This window comes from Anastrepha ludens, chromosome 5 (assembly GCF_028408465.1).
Source record: "Anastrepha ludens isolate Willacy chromosome 5, idAnaLude1.1, whole genome shotgun sequence".
In the NCBI taxonomy this organism is placed as follows: domain Eukaryota; kingdom Metazoa; phylum Arthropoda; class Insecta; order Diptera; family Tephritidae; genus Anastrepha; species Anastrepha ludens.
The window spans coordinates 109,941,030-109,951,232 of record NC_071501.1 but is presented as its reverse complement, the minus strand read 5'-3'; the positions used below and the strand labels follow the sequence as shown (position 1 = coordinate 109,951,232).

At 37.1% G+C, this 10,203-nt stretch overlaps 1 non-coding gene across 1 annotated transcript; it reads left to right on the top strand.

The window, feature by feature from the left end:
- Positions 1–2,360: 2,360 nt before the first annotated feature.
- LOC128865483 (U2 spliceosomal RNA) lies at positions 2,361–2,554 on the top strand. Its single transcript, XR_008454821.1, has one exon. It is a non-coding gene; the product is annotated as a U2 spliceosomal RNA (small nuclear RNA).
- Positions 2,555–10,203: the final 7,649 nt, after the last annotated feature.

Genomic DNA, 10,203 nt, shown 5'->3' with positions numbered 1-10,203 from the left:
TGGCATGATCGCTGTGTGCAGCTTCTTACCCAAATGAAAATAAAAGATCTCAACATGGCAAAGCAAAAATGCACAGTCAAGCGAATTTATAAACATTTAGATTACTCAAAACGGGAAGCATAATTACTACTATTTACTACTAAAGACTATTAAGAAAGTTCGAATGGCTATTTTTCAAGTTTGAACAAATTCTATTATTCGAAAGCGATCAACAAACTTGAACAGCGTTGGACGAAGTGTGTGCCAAAAAAAATTAATAGAAAAATTAATAGAAAAACAATTAAGTATTTTTTTGCACGCACTTTTCAAAGGACTTCCGTACGTAATTTCCAAATAATGCCAGTGAGATACCAAACTCTATCATTGTTGATTTCTTACTTTCTCATTTAAGGAGTCTTTCCTCAATTTTGTGAATGCTGCTTTTTATCTGCTGTCAATATTGCATCATTATTTTCTTTCCTCTCTTCATTGGGAGTGTAGTAGTTGTTAACATTCGATTTAAGAACTTGGTAAGAACTTAGTTCATTGACTTATATACATACAACTAAATAATGGTACCTCTTCAAAATGCCTCGTATACTTTTCTTGCAGCTCCGACACCTTTTGCACCCAATTTGAGCCCAAGCAGTAAACCAGCCTTAATATTTAATTGCGCTCTCTCTATATTATTGGGATCTATTGCCTATGCTAGCCGACGTGCCAATGGATAAATTTTCGGTTTTACAAAAAAAAAAATTGTTTAAAGTATATTTTATCCTATAAAATGAAGAAAACAATTATAAAATCGTTAAAAAGAGCCGAAGATATTTGATATTCAAAACACTTCATACCAAACCTTTCAATATAAAATAACTTTTTAAATTTTTTTACATTATTTTCTTTTACACTGAAGTCAAATAAACCAATTTTTGAGAAAAATTTAAGACCGAGTTCAAAATACTTGGATCAATTGACAAGGAATCCTTCACATGTAACTTCAGCATTGGGTTGGATAGCTGCAACACGACAATTATCAGCAATTTAAAAAACTGCTGGAATTTTATTCATTGCCTGATATTAGTCATTTATATTCCCATAAGATTTTATCCAATTTCTTAATATTGAATACATTGGCATACAACTTTGAAGATCTTTGAAGCTAGTCAAGAAAAACCGATGTCTAATTTGAAGGCGAAACTGCAAAGCGCATATAAATTTTTTTTCAAATAATGGGGGAAAATGAATGGTTTCTGGAGAGGCTTACTTTGAAGGCGGAGAAATGATTTATTCTTCTTGATTGGCGTGCCCCTTAAGCGATTTGAGAGTTTAGCAAAGCGCGCCAGTCGTTTCTTTCTCTTGCTAACCAGCGCCAGTTGGATACCCAAAGTTAAACCATGTCCATCTTCTCTACACTCACCATCTGGTAACGCAGAGAATATATTCAGAGTCGGAGCCAATTTGTATCTATTGGGACGACATGACCCAGCCAACGAACCCGCTGTATCTTTATTCGCTGTACCATTTCTATGCCTCTGCAAAGCTCATACCCCTCATTGTTCCACCGTTTGTGATATTTCCCGTCACGGACGTGTAAAGCTACAAAATCTTCCGCAGAATCTTTTTATCGAGCACTCTAAGGAACGCCTCATCGGAGGTTCTCAACGTCCAAGCTGCTAAGAGACTTGCAAATTATTAGTTTGGCTCGTCGAGAGAGGACTTTCCTACTCAATTGCCTACTTGGTAATGGTAATGGTTGTACGAGTTAGGCTAAGACCTTTATGCACCGCGATCAGATCGATCAATTGTGCCCTCCTAAGCGCTTAATTTTAATTATTTAATATTGCGAGGAATCGAATCACCTTCGTAGGAGGGAGAATTTGTAAGTCTGCATCCTCTAGTAAGTACGAGTCAAGGATTCTGTGTCTCCTGTGATCTAATGCTTAACAATTAGTGATTAAGTGGTCCGTGGACTCCTCTGCATCACAGCGGAACCTGCATAAAATAGTGCTAGATTATTTTATTGAAATGTTTATTGCAAGCAAAGTGGCTTGTAAGTGGTCCATAGAGTAATGCGAGTTCCTTTTGAAGTGAAAACTTCTTTAGAATCATTGGGAGTGATTTGAGAAAAAGTGAAACGAAAAAGCGACCCTCTTGGCTACGAAGCGTTATATTATATGTCGATATAAACGTAGCGACGAACTAAAAATAACTTTCATTTTTTCTTGTGATTCGAACCAAGGACTTTGGATCGGAAGCTCACATTGCTAGTCTCTCGGCTACCGCGCCATGCTGTCGGCGCTGGCCTAAAAGTTATTTAGTTACGAAGCGTCATATTATATGTTGATATAAATAATTTTTGTGAGCGTGTAATTCTCAAAAGGTTTATTAGAAAATCTATTGACTAGGTAGTGTGGTATATGTTCTTATCAGCTTAACATCTGATAGATCCTCCGTCGGGGGACAACAAATGTTAAACTGATTTTTGGAAATGGGCGGAGTGTTTTAAGGGCTTGCTCCACCTCTGCCACGGGTTGACCCGGCATTGCAGTACCGCCGGAATTTCGGCCCAAATTATTGAATAAATACAAGAAGAAATATACTAATACATTTAGCTTTGGTGGGAAGAGACATAAATTTTTATATGAATACAAGTAGACGAAAATGGAAGAAATTTGTAAGTCTGTTTCTTCGGTCCGTTTGGGTATTTTTTTTGACAACATCGAAACCAAAGCATTTGTATCATATTTTAGCTATCATAAGCCACTCGTATCATTTGTTGGAATTTAAAACATTGAGGATGAATAATAATAAAGTGAAGAAAATAATATATGAACTTTATAGCAATATTATAATGAACCTATAATTATCCCGCTCCTAATGCTGCTTTCGTCTTATTCTCTCTCAGTTTGTCTTACGGAAGGTTTCACTTCTATCGCGTCTAACCGTTAGACTGGTATTTTTTTTCTTGGGTTTGGTTAGCGGAGTTTTTGTTTTGTTGGCATTAAAGTTCAGGAACTTTTTGGAGTGATTAAGGCCGTTTGTGGCGTTCTAGTATTCCTTGGTTTTTATTTGAATACATTTTTTGGTTTGCTGTTTTAAGTTGTTTTTATTTGCCTACTTAGTCCAAAGTAGCACTCGTTGGTGTTATAATTTTAATATCTGTAGTGCGAACGATGGTCGATACTTCGACCTGAGAGATCTTTTGTATCCTAAAATAATCGATGTTAGTGCTGGCCCTTAAATTTTCTTCTTTATTAAAAGAAAATGTCTTTTTATTAAAAGATAATTTTGTATTTTACATACACATTTCGGTTGGCAGTTTGACTGAAAATGTTCAAGCATATTTTAAATAATTCTGCCAGTTTTTCATCGACCGTCATTTCCGGATTTGGCCATACAATTACCGCTAGAGTAAAATCCCCTTTTGGGACATACAAATCTGGCACTATCAAAACAATGTTTAATTAATACAAATTACACAATAACGTTGACACGCCTAAAGTAATGCAATTAATTAAATGTCATGCATTTCATTACAGAATTGTCACGATAAATGTTTATTGTATTTGTAACAAATGGTGGCGGTAATTAATTTGCAAACATAAATAGAAAAACAAATATACATACATATAAATATGTAGGTAAGCATGTATGAGTGCATCATGACAACAAAAGTGAATCTCAAATTAAATCACAGCTAACTCATCTGCCACACACAACTATCCAACTTACGGTTCAATTTTGCTTTGCTTCACATGACGCTGCAAACTACGCAAATTTTGTAAAGCATAATTTTGTGCGCCACCCTACTTACACTCGTGTACTAACATGCAATATGTATGCGTGCACATACATAGCGGCACCTTAAACGAAATTCACCACCAAACGACGCCTTGGCTTGCCGAATTAGGTGTGGGATAACTTTTTAATACCTCACACAACTGCTGCCCATAACTTTTCGGTCCTTTTCATCGGTCGTGTGTGGATTAGTTTGTCTGCTGTAGTGGTCAGCCAACAGATAATTGATCGTTGGCTGTCAGTGTGACAAGCGTTTGCTACTTAAATTGGACTTTTGGTGTGGTGAAAGTTAGTGAACGTGTATGGCAGCGTAGCGAAAGTAATGAAAACTGGTTCATACTGGTAGGAGTATTTGAGTTAAGCGATGACAAGAATTTCGAAATTTCAGAACACCTGCTGACAAATCACATTTTTCATGCTAGTGCATGCATACATACAAGTATGTTTGTATATCTTCAGGAGCTGATGTTCCTATGCAGCCAGAGAGATTCATATGTTAGGTATATGGCAGGTACTTGCATTACGTCCATGCCACATTTCACACATTTCCGACACCGAAAATATGCCACAACAAGTTTACCAGCTTGACATGAACAATGCACACACACACTTACACACAACCAGTATAGTTTCGGTTATTTTTTCAACGAAATACCTAATTTAGTACGGCAACAGCTAAAAGTATGCTGGAAATATTTGTGCGAGTAAATTTTGTACGAGCATCAACCGGGAGCGAACAATGAAAAATTAAAAAAGCAGAAGAGCTTAACAGGTGACAACAGCATTCCATTCTTGGTTATTTCCCCCGAGATGGCTGTGCAATAGCCCGTGTCATGCCAATGCTAGTGTTTGTATGTGTGTATGTGTGTGTTTTTTTGACAACACTGTCAGCGCTCCGTTACGGGGTTAGCATAATAAAGTGTAAAGTTATGCGAACACACACACATACGCACTCACATACATATAATTAAACACAAAAACCTGGTGAAAGTGTATTTGGTTTTTTTTATGTATATGTATTTTTTTTCCGGTATGACGCCCACCGGGACTACGAACCTCCGCGCGTCTTAAATTATTGTGGATATATTTTGCATGCGCGCAGATTCGCTTCCAGTTAACACCCCATTTTAGCATAAAATCTATAAGATTTTCTCCGTGTAATATATACCACAGGTTTCGGGAGCATAGCGTGGGCATTGGAACAAGCCGTGGTCAGCGTCTTCTTCTCACTCTGTGCAGATTGGGCAGTTTGGGGAATTGTCACGGCTGAGTCTATGGAGGTATTTTCGAAATACTCCGTGCCCTGCAAGAAGTTGGGTTAGGTGGAAGTTTGTGTCTCCATGGTTCCTTTCTAACCACGTAGTAAGAATGGGTTTTAGCCTATGCGTCCATCTACCGCTCGGTGATCTGTCCCACCGGTCTTCCCAGTGCGCGATCGAACGGCGCCTTTGTTCCTCTGGAATAGTTTACGACTTGCTCTACCGTCGTGTTCAGTTACACTCTCTGCACTGCTTTCGCCAAAATGTCTACGGGGACTAGTCCTGCTATAACGAAGATAGTTTCGTCCGATGCGGCTTACAAAGGAACCGAGCTGACTACCCTGCTATATATTTAGTATTCTTTTGCTGTGGCTAGGTCCGCTATTGTTTGGCATTATTCGCGACAGACAGGACTGCACACTCATTGATTCAAACGACTGTCAAGCATCTCTCCCAGGTATTTATAGCGGGGTTTGAACTAATAGTTACAGCCCCAATATTTACCTTTATAGTTTCCACTATCTTTCTGCTGCTTATTGGGACTACATTGGTCTTATGCTCAGCTAATTCCAGCTTCATAGACCTTAGCGAAGTCTTGATTCTGTTCACTGATTGACTGGCGTTCCTCTCAATCATTCGCGAATCCCATGACTTTAGTTCTAGGGGGCACATCCAGTCTTAGGTTCCATAGCAGTGGGCTCAGCACTGATCCTTGAAGAACCCCTGCTGGCACAATATACTCCTCAACGCCTTTGTACCTTCTAAGCCTCAGTTTATGGTCCGTGAAATAGCTCTCAATTATTCGACCCTATTTTTACGAGCGCTTCTAGTATACGCTACCAGCTAGCTGTGTTAAAAGCATTTCTAACGTCCAGAGTCACCACAGCGCAGTGTTTTTCTTTCCTGCCGCGCCATCTCTTGCCTTCAATGGCTTCTGTTGCTAAATCTACCACGCATTTGATAGCATCCACTGTTGAGCGGGATTGCCTGAAGCCAAACTGCTATGTGGATAAAATACCTTTATCCTCAGCGAAATACGACAACCTGTCGCAAACAATTCTCTTCGTTGGGTCTAGTAGACATATTGGTCGGAAGACTCGGGTTCGCCAGGCTTTTTGTTGCCCTTGGGTAAAAGCACAATTGTTTGCTTCTTCCACCTCTTTGGGAAATATATATATATATATTTAAGTATTTGTTAAAATACACATGTGAAGTCGCTTGTTAATGTGTTTTATTTAGCTGACCTATCCGAGGGACGTTTGAAAAGTTCGTACACAAATAAAAACTACTTAATTGTTTGGGATACACCTTTTCTATTAATACTTTTCGACACAGGTTTATACAGTGCTTTTAGGTTTATACACTTCATTCTATGCCATTCGTTTCGGCAATCAGCTTCTGGTTTGAATAAACTCCTTTCCCCCGCCATTTCTTTGAATTGTGGAACAAATAGTAGTCCAAGTGATCCAAGAATTGGTAGGAAATGAAACGCGTTGGGGCCCTACCTCTATGAATTTTGGGACCGCCACCGCTGAGTCGTAAGCTGGTGCGTTGTCGTGATGGAAAGGGAAAATCACTCGACTTCCTTCGATTCAAACGAATGCCAAACTCAAAGAAAATACCGATCTGGCTGAAACATATCCTCGATACGCGCCAGCAGCAGCATACCTATATAGAGAAACAAGGCCATGTTGCATTTTAGTACCATCGAAAAAAAAAATCTTTGCAAGTTTTGAATTATTATCATTTTGCTCCGTTATGCCTCTTAAGAATTCAATAGGTGTCGGTTTAGGAAACAACTGCGATAAAATCGAATGGCGTATATAATTTTCAAAATTTACAGTAAAAGAAAAAAATATAATTTTCTACGTCACAAATTTTTGTTAATTCGAAAACTTGTTCAATGAACGTAAGCCCTGCTGAGTTTTTGCTGTGCAGAGGGCAGTGCAAGCGATGGCCCATTATTGGTAGCAGCTTTTAATGAACGCTTTTAAAAAATGAATAAGAATCGTTAGACAAAAAAATAAAGAAGGAAGAGAACTCAAAATGCCTAGTCAGAGAGGAGCAATTCTCTATTCTGATTCTATTTGAAGGAGTTTCTTTCAAAGTACAGGGTGGGCCATATAGCGTTTGCTTTTTGAACCACCTATTTTGAACAAAATTGGGAAATATTGAAAACCTATTTCCAAAGGAAGTCTTCTTCTTCTTTTCTGATTTTCACATCGGTGGCTACGAAAATTAGCAAAATTGTCGGATTTGAGGCTCAGAAAATCCACACGTTACTGTAGAGAAGCAAATGCATCCACAACGAGTCACTGTTTGGTGCGGTTTTTGGTCTGGCGGCATCATCGAGCGAGGAGCCGCGGTTACAGCTCAACGAGTTGTTTCCAAAAATTGAAGAGGATGACATGGACGACATTTGGTTTCAACAGGACGATGCAACTTGTCACACTGCCAAAGTTACACTACCGTTTTCGAAAACCGAATAATCAGCCGAAATTCTGATATGAATTGGCCGCCCCGGAGCTGTGATTTAAGCCCGTTGGACTATTTTTTGTTGCCATTCATGCCATTGCCAATGTGCTTAAAAATTGAGTTGATCGAATGGCCTACTGTAAAGCCAGTCGTGGCAGTCATTTGAACGATATTATTTTTCATTCATAAATGACAATGTTCAATCTTCAAAATAAAAAAAAAAGTTTGAAAAAATATTGATTAGTTGTTTTTATAGCCGATTGAAAAAGCAAATTTTACATGGCTCCCGCTATATTTGGGTTTTACTTATTTATAAGTGAAGTGCATTTTATTAGTTGTACTGATTACACTTGTTTACAAATAATTCATAATTTTTGTTTTTCTTAATTTTGGTGTTTCACCGAGATTCGAACCAACGTTCCCCCTGTGAATTCCGAATGGTAGTCACGCACCAACCCATTCGGCTACGGCGGCAGCAGTTGACTTACGCTAATTAAAAAAACCTCTTTGCTCGAATGGGTTAGTAATTTTTGTGTGTGTTACGTGCTGTATTTCTGGATTACGTCTTTAATGGGATACATTTTTAGGTCGCGGTGTAAGTCTTCATTTATTATATATCAGGGTGCACTTACGATAGTCCTTAAGATTTTTGATTGAAGTCGTTGAATTATTTGTACATTTGATTTGCTTGCTGTCCCCCATAGTTCTATGCCGTATCTCCAGATAGGTATTATCATGGTCTTATATATTAGTAGTTTGTTGTATACTGACAGTTTTGAGTCCTTCTTGAGTAGCCAATACAGTTGTCTGAATCTGTTTTTCACTTTGTTCCTTTTTTGGATTATATGGTCCTTTCAGGCTAGTTTTGCATCAAAGATCATGCCCAGGTATTTAGCTTTTGTGTTTTGTGAATTGTTAGCGTACGATGGTCATGTTTGCGATTGGTATATATAACTTGGACCGTTTTGTCTGCGTTTACTTGAATTCTCCATTTTGCTAACCAAGTCAACATTGTGTCAATTAGATTTTGTAACTTCGATGAAGCGACATTTATATTCCTATCAGAGGTAATTAATACTGTGTTGCCGGCGAAGGTAGCAATTATGCTGTCGTCATTTGGATAAGGAATGTCATATGTACGAGTATAAATTATATACAACAATGGTCCCAATACGTTGTCTTGTGGTACTCCGGCATCCATTTTTATACCTCCAAGCATTCATCCTGATGTTTAACATAGAAGCACCGGCCGCTTAGGTAACTTCGAGAGACAAGTTGCGCCACAGTAGTTTTTCAATTTTATTTATGATTTTGTTAGTTACTCGGTGCACCTGTAGAATGGTCGAATGCTTATGTCGGAATCCAAACTGGTGAGAGGGAATTTTGTTTTTCGCTTGTACGATGGGGGTCAAACCGATCATGGATCAACTTTTCAAAAAGTTGCGAAAAAATTGTTTAAAAATAGTTTACTGGCGTCTTTATTTGGTTTCAGCAATGCTATTATTTCTGAAAGGGAAAATATTTTAGTCTAAAGGATAAGTTAATGATGTTTCTTAAGCATATTATTGCATCGTCATGTAGTTCTTTTAATATTTGTCCATTGATTTTGTCATATCCAGAAGATTTTTAGTTGTTTATGGCCTTGATTTTGCGTCAAATTTCGTTTGGAGTTACTCTCTTGATTGGTTTGCTGTCTTCAAAGATTTGAAGACTTTTTAAAGTTAAGTCCACATCTTCCTAGTAAATACTGTCCTCTTTTTCACGTCGAAAGAGCGTGATATTTATTTCGTATTTAATCAGTCTCTTTATTCACTATTTTCTAAAAAACAAAAACTCAAAAACGGTAGCTTACATTTTTGCCGAAATAATAGAACATTAATTTATTTTTTGCTAAATAAGAGTTTTTCATTCACACATGTGAAAATATGTAACTGGAAAAAGGGAGCAGAAATGCCAGTTTATTTAGTGGAGCCTGTAGGTTTTTTAAAGAAAATTTTTCATAAGAAATTATTGAAGGTTTCTTAAATGTTTCTTTACAACCTTCAAAGTGAATTCTGTAAGTAAAGAAATATCGAGAACTAATGAAGGTACTACTTTTTCATGATGTACTCTGGCTTTCAAAACCATCACTTTTGTAATATAAGGTGGCGCAAAATTAATCATCCAATTTTGTTTTGGAATAATTTTTCCACTAAATAAAAAAAATATATAATTTTGAGTGAAGGGAATCAATGTTTTTGACCTTTCTTATGGCGCAAAATTAGTCATCCAATTTTGTTTTGGAATAATTTTTCCACTAAATAAAAAAAATATATAATTTTGAGTGAAGGGAATCAATGTTTTTGACCTTTCTTATGGTGTGGCGCAAAATTAATCATCCAATTTTGTTTTAGAATAACTTTTCCACTAAATAAAAAAATATATAATTTTGGGTGAAGGAAATCTCTGTTTTTGACTGTTTTATGGCCCAAAATTAATCAACCAATTTTGAGTTTGAATAATTTGAGTTTGAAAAAAATATATAATTTTGAGTGGAGGAAATCTCTTTTGCGACTTTTTTTAATGGCCCAAAATTAAACATCCAATTTTGTTTTAGAATAACTTTTCCACTAAATAATAAAAATGTATAATTTGAGTGAAGGGAATCTCTTTTTATGGCCTTTCTTATAGCGTAAAATTAATCATCCAATTT